The sequence below is a fragment of the Mizuhopecten yessoensis genome, unplaced genomic scaffold (genome assembly GCF_002113885.1).
Source record: "Mizuhopecten yessoensis strain PY_sf001 unplaced genomic scaffold, ASM211388v2 scaffold10915, whole genome shotgun sequence".
NCBI classification, from domain to species: Eukaryota; Metazoa; Mollusca; class Bivalvia; order Pectinida; family Pectinidae; genus Mizuhopecten; species Mizuhopecten yessoensis.
Genome location: NW_018408785.1, coordinates 122,342 through 134,818, shown reverse-complemented (window position 1 = coordinate 134,818; position 12,477 = coordinate 122,342). Strand labels below are relative to the sequence as shown.

At 37.6% G+C, this 12,477-nt stretch overlaps 1 protein-coding gene across 5 annotated transcripts in view; it reads left to right on the top strand.

Annotated features, from left to right (window-relative positions):
• Positions 1 to 12,477, top strand: part of LOC110463537 (mutS protein homolog 5-like) — a 73,037-nt gene that overhangs the window by 25,688 nt on the left and 34,872 nt on the right. The gene's annotated exons all lie outside the window — the stretch shown is intronic.

The following is a 12,477-nucleotide window of genomic DNA, read 5'->3' as shown; positions in this document are numbered from 1 at the left end:
ACCCAGCCCGGTTGTTCCCCGTAGATAACCCAGCCACGGTTGTTCTCAGTAGATAACCCAGCCACAGTTGTTCCCCATAGATAACCCAGCCCGGTTGTTCCCCGTAGATAACCCAGCCACGGTTGTTCCTGGTAGATAACCCAGCCACAGTTGTTTCCGATAGATAATCAAGCCAAAGTTGTTCTCCGTAGATAACCCAGCTACAGTTGTTCTTGGTAGATAACCCAGCCACAGTTGTTCTCGGTAGATAACCCAGCTACAGTTGTTCTCGGTAGATAACCCAGCATCAGTTGTTTCTGGTAGATAATCCAGCCACGGCCCTCTATAATATGCGGGAAATATGCGACTCGCGCCCGGAGCGCACTTCAAACTGTTGTTTTAGAAACAAATCGTCACTTTCACACACATGTCACACATGGATCGAAAGATATAATCTTTATGCACAAGATGAACATACATAACATGCCTCAAACAACCAATACAATCACTAAAAACATATTTTTTCAAACTTACTCTGTTTTACTCTCGATTTTAGCTCACCTGGCACGAAGTGCCAAGTGAGCTTATGCCGTGGCGCGGCGTCCGTCGTCCGTCCGTCCGGCGTCCGGCGTCAATATTTTACTTTAAACGACTTCTTCTTAATAACCGAAAGGCCTAGGGTGTCGATATTTGGCCGGCAGCAATCTTGGATGAAGGGCTACAAAGTTTGTTAAAATTAATGACCTTCACCTATTTTCAAGGTCACAGGGGTCAAATATGTCAAAAACTTTAAACATCTTCTTCTCAATAACCAAAATGCCCAGGGAGTTGATATTTGGCCAGTAGCATGCTTGGGTGAAGGGCTACCAAGTTTGTTCAAATGAATGACCTTCAATTATATTCAAGGTCACAGGGGTCAAATATGTTAAAAACTTTAAACAACTTCTTCTCAATAACCAAAATGCACGATAATCAAGCCACAGTTGTTCTCAATAGATAATCAAGCCACAGTTGTTCTCTGTAGATAACCCAGCCACAGTTGTTCTCTGTAGATAATCCAGCCACAGTTGTTCCTGGAAGATAACCAAGCCACAGTTGTTCCTGGTAGATAACCAAGCCACAGTTGTTCCTGGTAGATAACCCAGCCACAGTTGTTCTCTGTATATAACCCAGCCACAGTTGTTCTCTGTAGATAACCCAGCCACAGTTGTTCCCCGTAGATAATCCAGCCACAGTTGTTCTCAATAGATAATCAAGCCACAGTTGTTCTCTGTAGATAACCCAGCCACAGTTGTTCTCTGTATATAACCCAGCCACAGTTGTTCTCTGTAGATAATCCAGCCACAGTTGTTCTCAATAGATAATCAAGCCACAGTTGTTCTCGGTAGATAACCCAGCTACAGTTGTTCTCGGTAGATGACCCAGCATCAGTTGTTTCTGGTAGATAATCCAGCCACGGCCCTCTATAATATGTGGGAAATATGCGACTCGCGCCCGGAGCGCACTTCAAACTGTTGTGTTAGAAACAAATCGTCACTTTCACACACATGTCACTCATGGATCGAAAGATATAATCTTTATGCACAAGATGAACATACATAACATGCCTCAAACAACCAATACAATCACTAAAAACATATTTTTTCAACCTTACTCTGTTTTACTCTCGATTTTAGCTCCCCTGGCACGAAGTGCCAAGTGAGCTTATGCCGTGGCGCGGCGTCCGTCGTCCGTCCGTCCGGCGTCCGGCGTCAATATTTTACTTTAAACGACTTCTTCTTAATAACCGAAAGGCCTAGGGTGTCGATATTTGGCCGGCAGCAATCTTGGATGAAGGGCTACAAAGTTTGTTAAAATTAATGACCTTCACCTATTTTCAAGGTCACAGGGGTCAAATATGTTTAAAACTTTAAACATCTTCTTCTCAATAACCAAAATGCCCAGGGAGTTGATATTTGGCCAGTAGCATGCTTGGGTGAAGGGCTACCAAATTTGTTCAAGTGAATGACCTTCAATTATATTCAAGGTCACAGGGGTCAAATATGTTTAAAACTTTAACCACCTTCTTCTGAATAACCAAAATGCCCAGGGTAATGATATTTGGCCAGTAGCATGCTGAGATAAAGGGCTACAAAGTTTGTTCAAATGAATGACCTCCACCCATATTCAAGGTCACAGGGGTCAAATATGTTTAAAACTTTAACCACCTTCTTCTGAATAACCAAAATGCCCAGGGTAATGATATTTGGCCAGTAGCATGCTGAGATAAAGGGCTACAAAGTTTGTTCAAATGAATGACCTCCACCCATATTCAAGGTCACAGGGGTCAAATATGTTTAAAACTTTAAACAACTTCTTCTGATTAACCAAAATGTCCAGGGTGATGATATTTGGCGGGTAGCTAGCTGAGATGAAGGGCTCCAAAGTTTGTTCAAATGAATGACCTTCACCCATATTCAAGGTCACAGGGCTCAAATTTGTTTAAAATCTTTAAACAACCGCTTCTGAATAACCATGGGTCGCAGGATGTTTATACTTTGCAAGTTGCATCCTGAGATGAAAGGCTATACAATGTGTTCAACATAATGACTTTGTTCGACTTTCAATCACAGGGGTGAAATGTTCAAAAAAAAAATAACAGGGTCTTTTGAATGAATTTTAATCATAAATACTGATATTTTGCCTGTAGCTTTATTTTAGATCACTTTTAAGGTTACAAGTGTGAGTTTTATACCAGGTGAGCGATGCAGGCCCATTGGGCCTCTTGTTTGATAGCCCCGCCTTCTAATGCCACGTGACTAAAATCTCACTGGCCTACGTCATAACGTTGGGAAATACCTTCGGTAACGCGATATCTCATCAAGTCATGTGACATTGTTCATGGCCTAATTGCCATTAAAAACATGGGTTGGTATAGAAAATGTTTCGTAATGATCTTTGAAATATGTTATTGATACCACCTAGTGCATAAAGAATAGATCTTTCGATCCATGTGCAACAGGAAAGTGATGATTTGTTTATAAAATAACAGTTTGAAGTGCGCTCCGGGCGCGGGTCGCATATTTCCCGCCTATTATATAGGGCCGGAGTTCTGCCGTTAATCGACGCCAGACCGATATGAAAAAGGGTGATAAAACGTCAGCATAATTCGGACTACCAGATTAGAGGTGGCTGGATAGTGGGACAGCCAGATTAGTGGTGGCTGGATAGTGGGACAGCCAGATTAGTGGTGGCTGGTTAGTGGGACAGCCATATTAGTGGTGGCTGGATAGTGGGACAGCCAGATTTGTGGTGGCTGGATAGTGGGACAGACAGATTATTGGTGGCTGGATAGTTGGGTGACAAGATTAGTGGTGGCTGGATAGTTGGGTGACAAGATTAGTGGTGGCTGGATAGTGGGACAGCCAGATTAGTGGTGGCTGGATGGTGGGACAGACAGATTAGTGGTGGATGGATAGTTGGGTGACAAGATTAGTGGTGGCTGGATAGTGGGACAGCCAGATTATTGGTGGCTGGATAGTTGGGTGACAAGATTAGTGGTGGCTGGATAGTGGGACAGCCAGATTAGTGGTAGCTGGATAGTGGGACTACAAGATTAGTGGTGGCGAGATAGTTGGAAAACTTAATAAGTGGTGGCTGGATAGTGGGACAACCAGATTAGTCATGGCTGAATAGTGGGGTGACCAGATTAGTGGCGGCTGGGTAGTGGGGCAGCCAGATTAATGGTAGCTGGATAGTGGGACAGCCAGATTAGTGGTGGCTGGATAGTGGGACAGCCAGATTAGTGGTGGCTTGATAGTGGGACAGCCAGATTAATGGTAGCTGGATAGTGCGACAACCAGATTAGTGGTGGCTGGATAGTGGGACAGCCAGATTAATGGTAGCTGGATAGTGGGACAGCCAGATTAGTGGTGGCTGGATAGTGCGACAACCAGATTAGTCATGGCTGAATAGTGGGGTGACCAGATTAGTGGTGGCTGGATAGTGGGACAACCAGATTAGTGGTGGCTGGATTTAGGAGACTTGGCGGTTTATTAGTATTCGGTTTAGATGTCATCATTTATCACTATTGAAATGATAACCAAGCTTTAACACCAGCAACTGAAGGTTTTAGACACAAATTCTTTAAACAATAACCCAGACATTTCAGTTACATTCTTGATATTGGTGTAAGCATTGATTACTGGCTTAATTGTGTTAGAATAATTGTACTTTTATGTAAGTGAAATATTTAAAGTGGTTTTACTCTTATAAAGTATAATTGTATTGCATTTACTGTAGATATAGTGTATCGATAAGGTTTTCATATTCTTGAGACTGGTACATTTTGTGATATGAGAAGCATATTCAAACATGAAGTACATATTTCCATTATGGTAAAACGTTTTTAGTGTACTTCCATACAAACACATTATCATATTAAAAACACTAATACACAGGTTAATAAGAAAGAACAAAACCAGTTTTCTATTGCTGTATCAACAGTATCAGGTCCCAGACGATGTCAGACGAAGGTCGTGATGTACGTGTCCTCCACTCATCCATCTAACCAATAACTAGAATCGTCTGAAAGGACCTAGTATCAGCTAACATTTGTGTATTAGTATAAATGCATAGGGAATCATTGTAAAACTGTAGCCATCTGTCCTAGTACCTGGTGTTGGTACTCGGGTATCTATGATACATGTTACCGGTCTAACCTGATACCCCAAACAGGTATTATGTGGCTATCTCTCTATCGGAAGGTTGTACTTGTTAAAAGGATGGACTCTGATGAATGAAACAGACTGTGATTGTAAATATTGTACTATGATCAAATATCCCTATTTTTATCACAATTAATCTGTTTGACTGACATTCCTAGATGTTGTGAAACTGAAAACTGACCAGGATATCCTTGATATTCCGAGAGGTTGAAAAAAATTACATTGCTTAGGTTGTAAGTTGATGTTTGTAAACACAGTGTGTCACCTTACCGCGACCTACATGGTCTGGTCACAATGGTGAAAGTGATGTCATGTGATGGGTATTTACAATTTATAACAACACTTGTGCACCTCCCCCTATCACTTGTGTCCCCATTCATGCAAGTAGGAAACATTTACTTAGGCCGCGGCTCATCTCCCAGTTTTGTGGTTGCAGAATGACTAGCGATCCCAGTGTGATGGCCAATGACATATTTGACTGAAGAGGCTATACAAGTAGTGATGTAACATGTTCCCTTTTACCGAGTCCTTGAAATGTTTTACATCAGCTTACAATCCTAATTATAACAGATTAAACCTTCTTCATCCCGCATGTGTATCATCTGTCTTCCGATCAATGCCTTTTTAAGAAAAGATCTGTCCTCAAGATTACTGAGTGTATTTTTTTCTGGGAGATCGGAAATAAAATACTTAATCTCTACAAACTCTACATTAAATCCTTTTATGATAAAAATATCTTTTGATTGAGGTTTTCACACAATACTTATATTATAACATAAAAAGGATACAATATTACAAGTCATACTTAACAAGATCAGTAACTATCCAGTGAAAGATCCAGAGACCTAATCTATCAGTGGTATTTCCTACAGCAGGTTTCCACAGCAGGCCATGTATCCTCAGGTTAATGTATGATGGACAGGAAAACGTGTTCAAAATCAGGACAAATTTCTCACTTGATTGGTATCATTTCGACAAAGATTTTAGCATCAATGTGTTGGGGTCTTTTTGCCATATGTTCCACACTGCTGATGAAAGGAATGCATCGGAAGAGACTAGAATTATGGGGCCCCCGATTATACAATGAAATCAGTATCTGTGATAACATCTAAACACACAACCCTGGGGTCAGTGCCTTCAGGTGCTGCAGCCTGTGATCACAATATCATCTGTTAATATTGAATATTAGTACTAGTGCTAATCAATTTCCACTGAGCCTGCTCTAGGGAAAAAGAAGCTTGGTGACAGTTAGCTATAAGCTTGCATGTTTCCAGAACCAGTGTTGGGAAATGGTGTTGGGATGAAGTGAAGCTTCAATGATGAGCAGATTATATTTCTAACAAAAAGGTGTTGGAAGGGTGGAAGTGCAAGGGAATACCATTAAGGAGGCTCCACCCTTTCGCAATTAGCCATTAGAATTCAATGAAAGTTTCACATGATGGTTATGTCACTTTGTAGAGATGATTTTATGAAAATCTAAGCATTCCGATAAACTGGGGATTTATTTGTAAAAAATACCGAAAAATTGAATTTTTGTCAAATTCAACACTTTCACGTTTTTTGAGCGTGTGGCATTGTTCAAAACTATTACAACAATAAAATAATGAAAAGAAACATTGCTAATCATCCCTACAAATATTTTATTTAACATAAAATATCTACAACATGTTACAAAAAGCGTTTTTCATTGAAACTTTATGGATAAAAGTTACTAAATACAAGCCAAAATCAAACAGGACACATAGTTACATACAAAAAGAGTGAAAAATTGAACCAAATACACACAAAGGCTTCATAATTAATTTATTTTACATTTTACAATTATTTTGATCCTGATGAGAGTTGTCTACCTTGGAAAAAATCGGAACTTTTTGCAGAGGGATAGAATTTATACAATGACACTTATTTCATTTAATATACCAAAAACGACGGAAATAAATTAAATTAATATATTTATTTGTCAATTTACTGTTCTTTTATGGAACAAAATTATTCTCAATCATGTACACTTTGGACATCATTCCATAGACTGCTTACGCATGGTATATTAACATGCCAGGTACATATGTAACCATAGGTTATCGCATGGTATGCTGTTATTACGTGCACGCACATGCACGCACATACACGCACATGCACTTGCATTTTATAGGGATCTTGATATTTTACAAACCACTATTTTCACAGAGTTATTGTAATTGCATTTGTGAACCGATTTATCTGACAGAGCGTAACTCGCTCGACAACAAAAGTCGTAGCGACCAAGAGCTTTTGAACTAATGTTAGCACGTGATACTTACATGTGAGGTCGGTAAACAAAACACATCAGTCTGCATTCCAGGCGCCTCATATACGAAATTCTTGAAGTCGTCTGATCGTATGTCAGTGTATTCCCGTGAGTTAATTAATGTCTTTGTATCATAAGCTTTATTTCTGAAGTACATGTGATTACATATTTCCAAGTTAAGTCTAGATACCGGGTGTTGACATATCACGTCACGCACGTGTACTATCGTTTACCCGGTGTTACTATAATTTAAACTACGTTAATGGAATGCCCGATACGCAATACGGAAATGACGACACGAAAATACGGCAAGAAAAACATGTGTATTATGAAGGGTGGAAACTCCTTAAGGAGTTTGGGGAGGAGCTGCTATGCACATTCCCTATGAAAAGTCTTTGGAGGGGTAACACTCCAAGGTTCAATGGAGGATTGTCTAAACAAACTTTATATAAGAAGATTAGAAGTGGTATTAAGGAGGTTAGCCAGGAGCCTTATACAGGTTTAGCATGTACCGGTAGCCATGCATTCAAAAGGACTGAGAGGGATGAAAACACTAGGGATGGGAGAAAGTGGGGAGGAGGATAGAGTGCATTCCTAATTTTAAAATTCTGTGATTAGCGATCAGGGACGATGTGATAAGAATAATTAATTAATTGATGGTCATCAGTCATGGAATCACTTCATTTGCTCACCTAACGCTGGATATCGAAATATTGGCTCCCAATTATGTCTGGAAGGGTTTATCTATAGATTTGTACAGCTACCATGCATGTAATTATATAGGAGAACGTAGTACGGAATTATAATATTTGTAAAGTTTCCTTGAAGAAAATCATCATTATGCGTAATGTAAAATTTATCATGAGGTTGAATATAAGTACACAGCTTATACCCTGTATAGTAATTACACATAAAGGATAGATGACACTGGGGGAATAAGGATTGGTGAAGGTTGAATATTTTACTGGACAAAGGTTTCCTGGTATACAGTATTACCGTAAAATCTAGGGTAATTTTCACACCTATGTAAGTTATGCAGGTAAAATTTCGAGTTGAAAATTCTAAAAAAAATATGCTTAGCTGCTTGGTTCCTCGGCATGATTTCACTCTCAGAACAGCTGTCCACAGGTTCCCAAAGGTAACCTAAATCTTTTAAACACTAGTGTAAGGCAACATGAGATCTACATCTTTTTGTACATAAAGTCTATGTAATGCTATAGTGTATAAGGCAGTCTGAGGTCAGTGTTCTGAGGTCAGTGTTATTTCTAAAGTAAAATCTCTGCTCCATTATGTGTAATGTTAGTCAATTTGAAGTCTCAAATTGCATATTGTAAGGCAATCAAAGGTATAAATTGTCTGATAGTTTCTATGTGTGGACTTAACACCTTACCATGACAATCTCATTAATGCACATTTGTCCTTTTTTCGTCTCTGGAGAAAGTTGACAATTCTTACCAATCATTAATTGAATGCAGTATGTGTGTTTGTGTGAAAACATTAAAATATTTCAGCTTGAAGTAAAGGTCTTTGTTCTGTCATCATGGAGGACAGCAATGAAAACATCGACTCTTATCTAAATTACATTATATATAATTAATTCTGATCAAACGTCAATTATTAGGCTGAATTCATTTCATAATTAAGTTTGGAAAGTATCAAATATTTTTTTGGTACCACAAGCCCCAATTTTCTCATAAATATTGATTTGTACCAAGAGCCTCGATTTTCCTTTATTCCTTTTTTTGGTTTGTTTCCGTTATTAATCCAATTTTCCTGTTTGTCTCTAGTACAAATAGATTTAATGTTTTTATGTAAGATTACTGGTTGTCCTGTTTACAAAACATATCAATCCGGTTTAGATGAGGATTTTATGGTTGTTGGAGATAAAGGTGCTAGGTACTGTGACTCACAGGATAATACATCGTTATGATCTACATAAGTTGACAGTGCTCGTGTTCCTACATCCTGATTGGACATGAACTCAGGGCACTTTATATAAAATATGCTAAATATTCCAGGTTTTTTTGGTATTGGTGAATTGAATTTTTTTTTTTTTTGGTTGTAATTAAATAAAAATATACTTAAATAATTAATTTTGATATCCACCAGTAAATTAACTTTCCCCAGATACATGTGTTATTATTGTAATAATTACTTTGTCTCTTCATTTTTTAAATTTTCATGTTTCTTGCCTGTATTTGAATGCATTATTTATGATTTTTTTATTTCAAAATTATTTGACAATATTCCTGGGTAATATGTGAAAGTACTGTCACCCAATTAATTACAACCCTGTCACCCAATTAATTACAACCAATCACTGAAGGTCAATAATCAGTCAAAATAGTTTGTTTTATTTCTGTGACATGAAATAATAAATTAGCCTGCTTTGGATCCGTTAAGCTGTCAGATGATCTTTGCTGTTGATGAATTTTGGCTGGGATAGGGAACTGGAAGGTCATAAGAGCACTTGACAGGACGACCACTTACGCTGGCAAAGTTCCGGTTTCAGATTGTTTACTCAGCGGATCTTAGATGACCCAAGTCCATGTACAGTATTTCAGCTTATCTTCAAAATTACTGGAGCTTATACACTAAATCTGGGCCCTCCTAGTACACAGTCTCCAGCCTACCTGGTAATACACTGTGCACACCTGTATACCTGGTCTACTGTCTGGCCTACTTTACCCGGCTATGTTTAGCTATTTCACGCTGATGTAATGGTAATTACCAGTGGTGGTTCGTATGGAGATTCCAGTTTTCGGTTTGTCAGATGTTTTATCTGTCCAGTGTGTGTGTGGGCAGACAATGACAGATATAATCAACTACTTCCACCACCTACGTTTCTGGGATGTCCGGCAGGTCTTTTTATAAATCCTGGTCATATTAGGGAATGCAGTACATCACCACCTGTTTATTGTTAAATTTAATAAAAGTAGCACATTTGAAGTAGATGTTGCAATGTTTTCCTAGATTCATAAAAAACAAAATGTTCTTGTTAATATTACCCAGTAATTACTAATATATTTAAAATTCCATTCAGGGTTTAAGATAAAACCTAGCACCAAGGTACATTATAACATATAATTGCAACAACTAAATCTATCTCCCGACCCAAATCTTTGATCAGTATGTTTTGCCCCTTTCACAAAAGCAAACCCTTGTAAATGACTTCAGTCCTGTCTTGAAATAAAGCAGTGAAATTATCACAGGTTTTTACAAAAAATCATCATTTATGCTATTTCTCCATTTTAATTTTTCAAAATGAAAATCACCCATGATTTTCAAATTTGTTTTACAGGTTTTTAATGACTTATAGTGCTTAACATGTTAACTTACACTCCCCATCATTTTGAAAAATAACCTGTCTGATGAATTTTTGCTCATATGCCAAGTTAACTTGGAATTACATTCATTAAAAGGTGACATTGCCTTGAATCACCCTAAGGAATATCCCGTCATCCAAGCTAGACATGACGAGAACGAGTGATCCTGGCAACTACCACGCTTTGTTTATCATAATGTTTGTTTTATTTATATTGGCCATCAAACTAACCAGTTCATCCCACTTAGATTATGATCATCTTTCTAATTCAGTTAACAGGGATACGCAGCCAAACCTAAAATTGCCACCAATAACTGACAAAAACTAATTAAACAAACTCATTTGGTTAACAGGGATTAGCAGCCAAACCTAAAATTGCCACCAATAACTGACAAAAACTATAAACAATCTCATTTAGTTAACAGGGATTAGCAGCCAAACCTAAAATTGCCATCAATAACTGACAAAAACTAATTAAACAATCTCATTTGGTTAACAGGGATTAGCAGCCAAACCTAAAATTGCCACCGATAACTGACAAAAAGTAATTAAATAATAAATAAAGGACTGTATCATCCTGATAATCATGTACTATTGAAACTTCCGGGCCCGTATTCATGAAACCGTTCTCATGCTCAAGCATGGATTTTGTGCTCAAGCTAAATATCTTATTTTGGCTATAAATTAATAGGAAAATCCTATATTGTCAACGATTTGGGAAAACATTGAAGAGACTTAGAGCAGGAAATTGTTTTCATTGTTTATAATTGACTTTTTGATTGTTTGACATGATTTAAGCGATTTACATGAAATTTGGTTTGAGCACAGAATCCATGCTTGAGCACGAGAATGGTTACATGAATATGGGCCCAGTACATGCTAAAAGAAAGACAAAATGTGATTTATAAAACGAAGAATGGCAGGTAAAGCAGGTAAAGCAGGTGGTATGTGCATCTGTGTTTGCTTACTCTTACACTGTCAACAATTGATATGCTACACTTTCTCCCTTTGTTTAGATGTTGTTTAGATTGATTGTTCAGAGTTAGATTTTAATATGATAGTAGGAGTTGGAAACATTTACCTCAGCCAACCAGATTACAGGATTCTTTTGTTAGGTGTAATACATTTTTTTTGGTGTGTGGCAGTGAAAAATAGCAAAATGCATTTCTCAAAGGCATAATTTTCACAATTAACAGTGAAGAGTTTCATGTGAGGATTTATAAGATACCTTACAAATGTGTTTGTTCAGTAAAACTGTTTTACATTATGTTCAATTGCTGCATTGGATAAGAATGGCTGAAAATATTTTTGAAATAATACTTGGGTAGGTCCTTCTGTAATTATTAATGGCAACTGGAGGAGATGGTGTGGGGGACATATCATAAGTTTTATCTGTGTCAGTTGTTTCGTCAAAGTTTATACAAAGGTTAGTATGCTAAAACCTGTGATGAGTTTTTACTTCAGGGTCCCAAGGTCAACACACCAAGGTCACAATGCAGGGGGGGGGATTTGAAAACTTTTTGAAATTTCCATGAGGGAGATTACACATGCTCAGAATCCTTAAAGCATAAATAACATAAATTGTGTGTATGTAAATCCAGGGGGAAAAATGCTTTTAAATGGTATCTTTTGAGCTGTTCTTTTAAATGAAATCATAAGATCTCAGAAAATAGGAATAGTTTAGGGAGAGGAAGCAAGTACATTATTTCTAATTATGAATTTTGGGAAGCTTAAATCATTCAAACAGTCAGTAATCTTGGTATCACTGCCATACGTCCAATTCCCTATGATTAAAGTTGAAACACGATAATCCACTAACCACTGTATACAAAATATAAAGCGTTTTATAATGGTTTTGTTGTCAAGGATAAACAGACAATATGACAAGCATGGCCTATGTTGTTAGGGGATTACTTCGTGACTGGAAGTAGACTGATTGTGTGTTGTAATTTGAAACTTTTCTATTGTATCATACCGGGGAAATGTTTGCGGTTAAAACAGGAAGATATGTTTTATTCAAGAGTAAGAAGGTCAATCACTCAGTGCTTATAAACCATTTTGATGTATTGTGTAATTTCAGATACAATTGTGAAGTATCAAAAATAACGGAAATATAGTATGCCCCAAAGAAAAAGTATTTGAATAAAAGTAAATAGTATTAAACATTTCTGTCTTGATTA